At 38.2% G+C, this 12,702-nt stretch overlaps 1 protein-coding gene across 1 annotated transcript in view; it reads left to right on the top strand.

Moving 5' to 3' along the window:
- The window catches only part of ldlrad4b (low density lipoprotein receptor class A domain containing 4b), a 332,819-nt gene that overhangs the window by 233,389 nt on the left and 86,728 nt on the right, over positions 1-12,702 (top strand). The gene's annotated exons all lie outside the window — the stretch shown is intronic.

Here is a 12,702-nt window from a genome sequence, read left to right as displayed (position 1 = left end):
GATCCCCCAAGCACATACAATATGTATGTTACACACCCACACGCACTGTCTGCCAAATCCAGGCTAAAGACAGTATCTGCCTCTTACTATCAGTCTGCAGGGCTGGAAAGAGGAGAGGGACGCCATGTGGGGTTGACCTTACCTTATACTCAGCAATGCAAAAGGAGCCGTTTCACAGTACAGTCCATTTGCAACCACTTGAAATAAGTATTCAGCAGTATTCCTTTTGCTTTAGACCTTCTAAATATTTTTTTTTTCTGCTTTGGTGTTTTAAAAAGGTGCACTAATGAACTTTTCCGGTGGGGAGTGTCCGTCACTTGCTTGTCTGTACACTTATCTATCGCCACAGAAACAAGCTGTTAACACCTTTACGCAAAGTCAGATTTGTGTAGAGAAGAAATGCTAATGTGCATTTTCAGCTGTGGAACATTCTAGGCAAAGCAATATAATCTCTGTGGAAATGATCATGTACCCTCTAGCAGAATTTATTAATCACTTTAGAACCGGTCCTTGCTTAAGTTAACTCTAGGTCTTGATGTTGCTTTTTTATGTTTTAGTTTTATAGTTTTGTTTTCTCCCAATTTTAGTCCTTGTTTTGTCCTAGTTTATTTACTTTGACTTTAGGTATACATTACATTACTTTACACCACATGTCCGCTTTGTCTGATCTATGAGCCTTTAAAGCAGAGAGACATATGTGAAGGAATTCAGCAAGACACCAGCCCGGATCATTGACTCAGGGCCTACATTACGTTGGTGTATTATTTACTTTATTTTGGTGATGTTTTCTTTGGCCTTTTGTGCTTTAGGACCTAGGAAGGAACACTCATTGTGACTGGCTGGATCCTGTGGAAGACTTTTAGAATTGCATGCTGCAGACTGACATTTTTTCCGGGGCCAAGGGAACACGAGATGTTATCATTTAATGGTAAAGTCATCTCAAACAGCGATGATCTCCGAAGACAAAATGGCTGTGTGGTCTGATCTGGCCCGCACAGGAACACCACACATTCTGCAAAGCCTCAGATTAAGTTTAGCCTGATAACATCTCCCGATCTAAAGCGTAGTGTTTTCCTCCCAAAGCGCCGCAGTAACTATTATATAGGACACGCAGCTGTGCACCATGGTGGTAAAGTCCCTCACAATGGTCCAGAAATGAACAATGGAGCTTGTGTTCAGGATATGGCACTGCATAAAGTCCTACTAGGTCAGCAATTAACAAAAAGGTCAGAAGGGAAGATACAGTAGTGCTACCAGAGAGGCTTTGCTGTAGGCTATTCACATCATTATTCTGATATAGTGGACCGTATTTCTAATGAGGCTATAACCTGCATGTCTGTGCTATTGGAGTATTTGTACTTGCCTCAGCTCTGTGCAAATTCTGGGTAAAGCTACATTAAAATGAGAAATTTGTACAATAGCTGGCGGGATTGTATGTAAACTAGCACATCTAACAAAGGCTGCAAAACAGACAATTGTGTACAATAGGATGAAGGGCCCATATTACGATGTACTGTATTCTGATCTCTGTTATAAAATCATTTCCTCAATACAATTATACCTGGAGTTGTGTTTTGTTTAATTCCCACATGTTTAACACACAAAACCTGCATATTTAGGCTAAGTTCATTGCTCAAACAGGAAACTGTCTGTGCCACATTGTGTTGTCATGTGGGGGTACAGGAAGTGCTCCATTGTGTTTTCAAGCTTCATACAACTTCACTAGGGCTACGTTTACACTGAAACGTATCACCGTATCACCGTATCATCATATCAGAAATGATTTGCGTCCAGACACATTGTTTCTCTAAAAGCCTTCCCTATCCACACAGCTGTGCGCATATTTGTTTACATTTTACAGAAATGAAACTTAAAACCGCATGGCTAATTTGCATAAGCGGTTTCCCTCTCTCTCCCTCTTTGTGTCCTGTCGCGGCCAGCTCCTATCCGATTAAAAAGGAAATGACTCAGTGGAATATAAGTGTTTTTTTCTGTGACATTCTGCTAATGGTGAATCTGTTCTGTGCTTCTATGGCGTTGGAGGTGGTTCATGTTAAACTTTTCAGAGATTATACATCTGCAGATCATACACATAGACCTATAGAACTATACTTTGCCCTTTAACTCGAAACCGCCTGAAATGCTAGTAAGTTGCAGCAGCCGATTTTAAGCCAAGGAAGATGTCTTTTCGTGGAATGTGTACTAGCAAATAGTTCAAGCTACACTGTTTTCCATCTGTCTATGTTTGTTTAAACTGTTAGTGTCACAAACCCAGTGAATCAGGAAGGTGCCAGTCACAGTGTCGTCAGCGTATCAACGTTTTCAGGCATCCACGCGGTGCTGAATCAGATCCGTACTCAGATGAATTTGTGAGAAATGGCGGCACCAGTTCGTTCCATCTCTGGAGCTGTTTTCCATCGGATTAGTGTGGACGAACACTTCATCCGCAATGAAAATGACTTAAACATACTAATACGTACTCGTGTGGATGAGGCCTAGAATCATTTGGATGATTTCTGCCTGGAAAAGTCTATCAAACAAAAGGTGAAAGGTGGCTTGAAAACTAACACCAAATGACATCACAAGGTGGAACAGAGCATTTTGAGCTTTAGAAAAGAGACAGACTAATAATGTGTGAACGAAACAAAACACAAATCCAGATAAGGTTTGAGGAGATAATGGCATTATAACATTAAAAGTTTAAAGCTCATTCCATTTTGTGTAATATAGGAACTTTAAATGAAATGACAAAGATTATTGCTTGGACTCAATCTGGCAGAGAAATCTTCAGCTGTTGTAATAGGCAATACCAGTCATTTAGTTTTGATTCAGTATCGCTTAATACTATGGCAGCTATCTCATTAGCAATCTGATACTGATAACAATGAGTTTTGTATTGTAATGCTTTGCTCCTGTACTACAAACCTTGGTGTATAGAGGCTAGCATTCTCTTTGCTCCACCCCAGCTTGAAGTGATCTGATGATGAGTTAAAATTGAATGAAAAATGGGACCTTTTTGGATGAAAAAATTGACCTTTTTGATAGATTCTTTGATATTTTTGCTTGTGAATTAGTACTTATTCTTCACTATCAATATATACCTTTTTTGATATCACTACTTGTGACACATGGTAGGATGATAGAGGGGAAAAGGGTATATATAGGAATAGATTCTATCATTGGTCATTGGTGGAAATACAAAGGTTGCAAAGGTATGTTAAAGGTATAAAATAAAGTCATCCTGTTTGAATTCATTTGAAATACACCAGTGATAAATATATGCATAAGAAAATTTGCCAACATTTCAACTTAGAGCATTCAAAGTGGAAAAAGTGAAAAAAAAATCTAAATTTGCTTTACTATGAAGTTCTACACTCATTACCACACTCCTTTTTCATCTTTTCTAACTGTAAACATTTTCCAATTGCGTCTTAATAACTCACAAACTCCACATTTTAAAATCAGCATCTCTGCACCAAACATTCTATCCACATCAATTCGTTTCTGTTCTCCACGTCTTAACTCACATCTTGTACATTTGAACATATCTCAGACGAATCAGATGCTACTTAGCCTGCAGGTTGTGGCGCGGCATCTGCCAGGCTTTTCACATATGGGCCCACAGATGAAATAAGCTGCCTGTTCGATAATAATCCAACCCTGTCAGACATTTTATCCACTGTGCAAGGATGTAACGTGGTCTTACCGAAGCCTGTCTCTGGTTTTAGCACCTCTGTGGAGATCACCGCGGTTACAAGCTGCTCCCCGCGGGCCTGGATGACGCTGTAAGGAGAGGCTGCTATGGGACGCAAGCTGTGCACAGGGAGGAGCGATGCCCGCCTGGTACAAGCTGTCATGGGCTGTGCTGTTTGTAAGGTGTGGGCACTGAGCGAGACGGCACGAGAGCTTGTGTAACCATAACATAGATGAGCACGTATGAAGGCACGGTACAAGATGCAGATCAGTGAGGGGAAACAGACAGTTGTAACAGAATATGACTGTCATTCGGGTGATCTGATCTATGTGGTTTAGCAATACAATGTTGTCATGGTGCAACAAGGGCTACAGTATGGATTCATTATTTTAAACCTGCACTGTGTAACTTTACTGGTAGAGTGTGCACCACCTGCTTGGCTCCATGTAGATGTTATGTTTTTTTTGTTTTTTTTTCCTAGGAACGATCTATAGTATGGCATGTCATTTAACTGTCTCCATGTAAACAAGCAACCACATCTAGTTACAGGTCAGATCTATAGAGAAGTGGGCCTGCTCATGGCAAATAAAGTGATAAATAAAGATATATTTGTTTAATGCCATACTGCGGAACATCCCAGGCAAAGCTTTAACATCACTATGAAGACAAGCAAATGGCAGACCCTCACCCAGAAAAGTTACACTATACACCTTCATGGAACTGAAGTCAATTTTGATTTACCTAAACAAGTAGATTATTGATTATTGATTACTGCTCTCAGTCTGTATAATCTAGGGATGCATTACTATGGTATTGGTAATGGATATTGGCACCAATATTGAAAATTTTGGTGGATTAGATATTGATTCCGAGATATTGATTCAACCAATATCCCATTTTGGTATATAAACTGCTGTAATGAGATTCACTGGTACAAAACATCTCATAAAAATTGTATTTTTTAAAAGCTGTTCTGTATTTAGTTACTAAATGATAAATAACAGTTGCAAAACACATTTAGCTCATTTTTACCTTATTCTGATTGTGTTTAAGGAAAATAATTCAAAATTTTAGTCTCCGCCCTGGTATAATTTGATATTGGCTATCAGCAGATACTTAAGCCCAAAGATTGAAAATCTAGTTTGAAATTTTGTCATAATAACACTACCTTGGCTTGAACTGAACCAGGATTATACTGTGAAACAGTTTTTCATACTCATTATATACTTGACGAACAAAGCCACTGTAGTTGGTCAGATATAGTCCACCCTGGCCTGTCTCACGATGAGCTGTGATGTGGAGGGCAGCAGGTTGGCGGCAGATGGACGCTCATATGAACAAGTGACACAGATCCAAACACTCCTCGCCTGCTTGGCCACAGTATACAAATGCTATAGCTCCATATTGAGGACTATAATAAAAACATTACATTAGAGCGTGAGGGAAGCTCTGGCAGGGACAGATGGAGGGTACTGGGACCCTGCTAGCGCCCTGGCACAACTTAGCCACACGCAGGTTAGCGCGCCCGGAGAGCTAATACCGGCCACAGTCACACCGCTGCCTCCAGCCGCTCCCTACAAGAGGTCAATAAACAGATTAAACACATAAACAAACATGGTGGATACGCTTTACATTATTGATGGTTACAAATGTTTTATTAAACTGATTTAAAGACTGCATTAGGCTGGACCAGGTTTTTACACAAAGAAGATTACAAAAAAGTACAAAAAAGGATTTCAGCACCTATGTCACTTAGTTTTTATAGATACATGCTGGTAGTATTTGGCAGTACTATCAGTAGCTTTATTTGTATGCACACCATAATCTGATTATTATCTGATTTCTGAACCTCTAAGATTATTTAAATGACATGCAAACCAGAGAACCTGTCGTGAGTAATCAGAGGGACCATGATGAGAAACGAATCATATGATTTCGCTGTTTACATGTCATTTTAATAGTCTCATAACTCCAAAAATCTGACAATAATCAGATTTGGAGTGCACATGTGACCATAGCCACTGTGGTGCTTATTACTGGTTTTCTAGAATGTAATAATGCTCTCATATGGGGGCAAGGGACATTTTTAAGATAAAGATAAAAACACACAGTTAAACCTCATTGTTTCTATTATTCACTAGACCAACAAATTCACTATATTGCAAGAAAAATTTGTGTTTTATCAATGTTAATCGTACTTGCCCCACTTCGGTATTACATATTATAGGGCTATAAAATGTTGTGATATCATCTGAAATCCAGTAATTCAGAATAGAAAATGTTGGGTACCACTTTATAACTACATCTAAATCCCTTAATAACGTGAACAAATATTGAATCACATGTAGTTATAAAATGTTACAAAATGTTGACATATACTTATTATTCATTGTGGTTTTCAAAGTAATTATGTTTAAAAATGTGTTGCTTTTTAAAATACTTGTTAGTCCTATATTTTGTGGCACGTGTTTAAAACCACACTCTGATATGTCTCTGCACTAAATCCACAAAATAGTAGCCCAAACAACAAGGACTAAACCCAGAAATCCACTTAATTAATCCTTTCAGTCGAAGCGAAATTAAACAACCAAATAACATTCAATCAAGCCATGTTCGACATGTTTTAAAGTGAAAAGGAAATTCTCTCCTCTGCTAATTATTGTGTTTTTGGTTGTGAAAAACAAAGCACAGTGTCTCGCCCACCTGTGACAACAAGAGAGCAGGGATTCATTTAAAATTCATTAATAAATTAGTTTTAGTGGGATGAAACTGGGTGGAAACAGCAGAATTTGAAATGACTTGTTTCTTGTCCTAATCACAGATGTGCCAGTAACACAGCAGTAATCATTTTTGTTGGAGTTGGAAAGTAAACGAACAATTAGAGCTTATAAATGGCTGTAAGAGTAAAGAGCCAAATACACTGTTGTACTTTGTGCCACAGGCTTAAGTCAGTCCATGATTAATACAAGTGCAGAAAGGGTTAAAAGTACTATTGAAAATGCAATGTGGCTATTTTAGGTTTCCAGTCGCATGTTCTTATGGAGGTCGTATTATGTAAAATCAATTATTCTGAGCTTTTTACCATGTTATAACGATGTTCCCCTATCAAAAACATGCCTGAAGAGGTGTTATATGTCATCCATGTGTAATCTAGCGATCGGGCGTTGACAGTATGATTCTGTTCAAAGCCCAGTCCGCAGGCCTACATCACCCATTCTCCAGCACAGCAATTGTCCATAAATATACAAAAGCGCAAAACAAAACAATACAACTACAGCTTCACAAACCTGACGCTAACCATAGAACTATAATAAAATCTTCAAGATGGATCCAAGATGGCGCCGTATTGTTTTCAATGGCCTGTGCTCAGTGGTGCATGACTAGTTCCTCCCACCCGTGTGACGTCTATAACGTGCACGATGTGGAGCGTTTGGACCAATCAGAGCGAGAGCTGCTAGAGCGGAGCTAGCGCGGGCTCAGAGTGGAGCTAGGCTAACTTTTACAAAAGAAACTTTTAGGCTCTTTAAGGATTTAAAACTTTTAAAAAGTTTATGTTGTGAAAATAGAAAAGAATCCCTATAAAATCTGACCTTTGTGAGAGTTGTCGATGCCCTGTCAGTCAAACACGGGCAGTTTGAATTTGTAAAAAATGCATTGTGCTTCTATGGTACAATTTTTTCTAGGCCCAAGTGCCCGGGAGTTGCAGTATCAATGTCTGGAGCCGGGACACAGGGGAATGCCTTATCCAGTTTTTATTATAGATTCATTATGCTAATGTGCATTAACGAAATGCACGCTGATTGTGTTGTGATAGCACTCTAAAGGAGGAGTGACTTAGCACAGAGAGCAAAGGGAGGGAGAACTCAGAGCAGCAAAATTAAAGCGAAACTTATTGAACATGTTTATATATTGTTTTCGGTGAAAAAAAAAAAATATATATATATATATATATATATATATATATATGCAAATCGGTGGATTTACATGTACCGTTTCTAATTACACTGGCCGACACCACCCTGTCATAATCGTTATAATCTCCTAACACCATTCTGTCAGTGTTACTGCTGTCTGATAGTGAGCCATCTTTGGTCTGACAGAAGAAGAGCAGAGACCACAGCTGGGCCTGAACAAAAACATTACAGACGGAAGCTTTAACTGCTTTAGGACTGTTGTAATGGGTTTGGTTCTCCTTGAGTGATATAGATCCTTATCAGTCAATAAAACTGAAGTGAAATTGATTGAAAGGTATGCTTTCAAAGTAGTATCAAAAATCCATCACTGAAACATCATTTTTAACATCGTTAAACAGTCTGTGGATATAAAAATGTTGCCTTGTGTTAATATTCTTAATCAGTGTTCTCTTTCCAAAACATACAATCTCATATCACATAATTATAGATGCGTTATTGATATGGCTGAAGGGCTCATCAGATTTCTTTGCTGAAGTTTTTCATCAGTTTTGCTTTTCACTGAGTAACTTCCCAATTATTCTCACACTAAAATAATTACACAGTGCTACATTTTATGGTAATCGCAGTCATGATAAGTTTGAAAGTGACTTTGTAATCAGCGGTTTGGGGAAAGCGTCGATGGTGTCAGATACTTCACAGATTAAACATTTGACTAATTAATATGACTAATTATTTATTGTTCACTTTGATGAGAAACATCTAGTCACTGTACAAGCTGTGACCCACTGCCACTGAAACACACAGAGACTTCAGCCTATTTTGCTAAATATCTGTTTTTTAAAGGTGTTATATTACACCGAAATTAACTCTATGTTATAATGTTATTACCTTCTTAAAACATACCTGGAGTTGTGTTTTGTTTCATTCACACATTTGAGTAATGTCCAAAGCTCATAATGTCCTGTTCCACCTTGTGATGTCATGAAGCAGTAGTTTTCAAATTAACAGCTACAATTTTTACCTTTTATTTAGGAAAGAATAGCGATTCTAGTGAAGATGTATGGAGTTTAAAAACACACTGGTGCACTTCCTGTATGAAAACATGACATCACAAGTTGTACTGTTTTCAGATTGAGAGAAGAACTCAGCCTAAATATGTAAATGAAACAAACACAACTCTAGGTATGTTTGTGATGATGAAACAATATAACATAAAGCAGGAAATATTTTTATATAGGCTTTAACCATCTCTGAGTTTTAGCTAAAATATGAAACCGACATAAACATCTGTGATAATAGTTAAAATTGTACTGTTCTGAGCTCTGGTAGAATCTGGAATCTAAGTTACTATTGCTTTGGCAAAACTCATTGGAAATTATGTGATTTTTAATTCATGAATTTCCTACTAAGATTGTGTGCTTCTCTTTTTGCCAGCCCCAGGTGGTTTTCAAAATAGGAAAAACTGAAAAAGTCGTATTTCAAGTTGGATTGTTTGATGGAGAAATACCAAATAATACTTTTAAGAGAATTTCTGGGAACTTACATTTGATCACATATTGCCTAATATAGGAATAGTGATTCAAAATGATTGCATGGTATTGCCAATAACTAAAATGGTTCATATTAAATTAAATCTCACCATGAGTTTTCAGAATGATGAAAAGTTAGGACCGTTTCCATAGCAATTTACGTCAACTGTCCTCAAAATGTACAATATGCGTGTGTATATATATGTGTAATTATGCCTTATTTTACTGCTTATTTTGAATTTATTATTACCATTTATATTTTTGCTCTTTGTTATTATATTTATTGTGATGTGTGAGCTACTGTGTCCAACTAATGTCTGTTGTGGATCAATAAAGGTTGTCTAAAATGGCGCTACATGACAGGAAGCAGAGACCCATGTATATGCAAAAATGAAACAAATTTGTCTCCATAATGTTTTTTTTTTTTTTTATTATTATTATTTTATTGTAAATTCCCTGCTTACATTTCATTCAAAGCACTATTTGACTGACAACTGGCTTGATGAGAACAGCCCAAATCAATTACAATGAACTCCTCCCCTGTACTTTGATTTTAATTTCTCATTGTGATAAAGTGGATGATCAGAGCCAGTGAACACCTCAGACTGTTTATGTTTGAATATAAACGCTCTGAGAAAGGCTCTAAAGTGCTTTGCGTTTTATTCTCCACACAAACCGCGTAATGCATGTTTTCTCTCACTCGCCTCGCTCAATAGAGGTTCTTATTCGAGGCATTTACCGGCAGCTATTTCCTCTAGCTTTTCTGTTGTAGATCTGTAGTGTCTGAACCACCACAATACAACTGTCTGCATCTAATCACTGCTATGCATATGTGTCTGTGGACTGAGCTCACTTTTGTATAACACTAAATAAATGTGTTCTAGCTGATGTGCTTTTTGCTGTTTACCTGAAATAACTTTCTAATATAGACCTTGGTTATAGGGACAATAGTTTGCTTCACTTTTTGGCCACCATTTATAATACTGAATCTTCATCGAAAACTTATTCAGAGATATGTTTTTGTTTATGTTTTTGGTGCACATTTAAAGGTGCACTAGCTTTTCTGGTGAGGGTCCACAACCTATTTGTCTCCATGGAGATGTTAATGCTTTGGTTTACTTTAAATTGTTCGCAGTATAGTATTACACTAATCTGTCTTGCATTTATTCAACTGCAAGTGTTATTTATTGCTCAATAATATCTTAAAAAACATTAATTCTTACTGTGAGTGGGGTCGCCTCTCCATAAATCTGACCTGTAATTTGGCTTGCAAGTCTTCATTCTTATTTAATGACTATACTGTGGAACATTCTAGGCGCATCTCCACGGAGACAAGCAAGGTGACAGACCCTCCACCAGACAAGGTACACAGGGCGTCTTAAATAACCCTGTATATTTAGTCCCATAACACTTACATCAGCATGTTTTAACCCATAGCAACATAAAGTTCACACAACAGCGTCTTTACATTGATAGACATGCAAACAAATGTTTATTTTTGACAATGTTTTCACAACCAAGTTAAAGTTTCAGTTGGGATTCGGTTTAGGAACACATATTTTGTTTTAGGTTAGGGCTTTGGGGTTTGCTTTATAGTTTTGCTAACTTGCAGAATCTTGGCAGAAATGCTGTAAAATGACACAGTTCATGTGCTTTCATCAGACATCTCAGTTCTCAAATTGTTCAGCATTTTGACACTATCATTGTTTTATGCTTCATGCAAACAGCTTCAGTGCCCTCAACTGTTGTTTGGCTTAGACAAATATGAATTAGAAAGCGCAAATGATGCATACTATTGAGTCATTAGCCTAATGTAATGTTTTTGATGTTAATGTGTACAGCTCCTATTATAAGCCAGTAGAGTAGTAGTGTTGTCATGATTTTGATATTAAAGAATAGACTTGATATTCAGTACTGATACTACAATGATAACTAAAAGAACACTCTTTATTTAGACAGTAGAATGTAATTTTCAACATTAAATCATAGCATTTTCTTTTGCATTACCATGTGGTCTTGTATGTTATCTTTCAGTTGTTCCTCAGTAGTCCATACTACTCTATGTGCTCTTATACTTGGTCTGGGACACCTTAAGATCATTCTAAAGCTTTTCAGGAAAGGTTAATTTCTGTCTGTGACTTGTTTACTATAGACACCTGCTCAAATGAGTATCTAGTGTCGATACTAATTTTAGTATCTGGTTTTTGACAACCTTAGTGACATTTTATGCACAATTGTGGACACAGTTACGGTACGTCTGTCATGGTCTAATCAGTTGTCTATAATGTTGTGTTCTTTTCTATGCTAAGCCTAATCATAAGTCCAGCAGTTAGCTGCTTATTTCTAATTCAACCCAGCTTCGTCTTTGTTGTTGCGATTGAAACTTTTACCTGCATAATCTTCATAGCACAAAAAGAGCAAAAAAGGAAAAAGTCAAAGAGGAAAGTGAAAAGGCGAGTCAAGCTGTGAACAGAAGAAAGCAAAAAGGCGAGATCAGACCAAAAGACTAAAGGAGAGAGAGAGACTTGTCTGACGCATGGTGCAGGAGAGAGAGATAGAAAGAAAGAAAGAAAGAAAGAGAGAGAGAGAGAGAGAAAGAGAGGGAGACAGAGGGAGAGAGAGGCTAATCAGCAGGTAGCGGTGCGTGGGGCTGTGCTAGGGCCCTGCTGAGCTGTCTGCCCGGCCGCCCGATGAGCTCATGTCTGGCTCTAATGCCAATCTCCTCCACTGGCACACTGCCTCTCCACACCGCCACCCCAACACAAGCACCTACCCCAAAAAGAGGAGGGGGAGAGAGGACAAGTGAAGGGACTATAGGTGGGCTGGCCGGGGCTATGTTTATGTCCACTTCCCCCCACCAGGACAGTCAGGGTCCAGACGTTTGGTAATGACACAGGAAGACAGCGCAGTAAACCTGAGCAGGGACATGTGTGTGTGTGGTTTTATTTGGCCGTAAACACTGGTGATTACAGAGTGGGGACGGGCAGCTTACAGCCTATCTGCTCTGCTCTTAAAGTCCGGAGGTATAGTTACAGACAGCGCACTGCAGAGGACAGCACTGGCTTTTATGAGGACTGTTCTACAAAAGGAGAGTCAAGAGTGGACAGAGGCGGCGTCAGGCATTTTTGGTTGGAGGAGCTATGGGAGTGCTAAGTTCTTCATTGGGGGTGCACACTTGAAGGTCCTATATTACGCAAATTTACTCCTGTTAGCTTTTAGTTGTTGTTACCGCATCAAAAACATAATTTATTATCATCATTTATATCGCATCATTTATTATCTGTCTGTCTGCATCTCCAAAGCTCAGAATACTCTGTTCCAGTGGTAGTTTTCAAGTTATCGGCTACCTTTTGCTTTCTGTTTAATAGAAAATGGCAATTCCATGGCTGAAATGATCCAAATGATTCTAGTGAAGGTGTATGGGGTTTGAAAACACAATGCAGCACTTGCACTATTACCACATGACATCACAAGGTTGAACACAGTGATTTTGGTTTGAGAACTCTGCCTAAATATGCAAATTTTGTCTGTTAAACACGTGTGTATGAAACAAACCTTGAGTATA

The sequence above is a fragment of the Boleophthalmus pectinirostris genome, unplaced genomic scaffold, assembly GCF_026225935.1.
Source record: "Boleophthalmus pectinirostris isolate CB_2022bp ecotype Guang Dong unplaced genomic scaffold, ASM2622593v1 HiC_scaffold_6, whole genome shotgun sequence".
Taxonomy (NCBI): Eukaryota; Metazoa; Chordata; class Actinopteri; order Gobiiformes; family Gobiidae; genus Boleophthalmus; species Boleophthalmus pectinirostris.
The sequence above is the reverse complement of the archived record's forward strand: the minus strand, read 5'-3'. Positions and strand labels throughout refer to the sequence as shown.